Here is a 453-nt window from a genome sequence, read left to right as displayed (position 1 = left end):
TTCCTTCTCCTGTTCAGGTGTGCTCTCGTCATTGTTCCATTGGTGAGACACACCCTTCTCTAGAAGTAAATAGCCTTGCTGAGAAAATTCCTTGTCTGAGCTCTAGTTCTTCTTTCAGCACTAAGGAACAAGCATTTGTTTCTAACATTTGCCATTTAAAAAATTAAACTTGGCTGGGTGCAATGGCTCACGACTATAATCCCAGCACTTTGGGAGGCCGAGGTGGGCAGATCACAAGGTCAGGAGTTCAAGACCAGCCTGGTCAACATGGTGAAACCCCATCTCTACTAAAATACAAAAAATTAGCCCACTGTGGTGGTGTGCACCTGTAGTCCCAGCTACTCTGGAGGCTGAGGCAGGAGAATTGTTTGAACCTGGGAGGCAGAAGTTGCAGTGAGCTGCACTCTAGCCTGGCGACAGAGCAAGACTCTGTCTCAAAAAAAAAAAAAAAAA

This window comes from Cebus imitator, unplaced genomic scaffold (genome assembly GCF_001604975.1).
Source record: "Cebus imitator isolate Cc_AM_T3 unplaced genomic scaffold, Cebus_imitator-1.0 Scaffold609, whole genome shotgun sequence".
Taxonomy (NCBI): domain Eukaryota; kingdom Metazoa; phylum Chordata; class Mammalia; order Primates; family Cebidae; genus Cebus; species Cebus imitator.
This window is presented reverse-complemented; position numbering follows the sequence as displayed.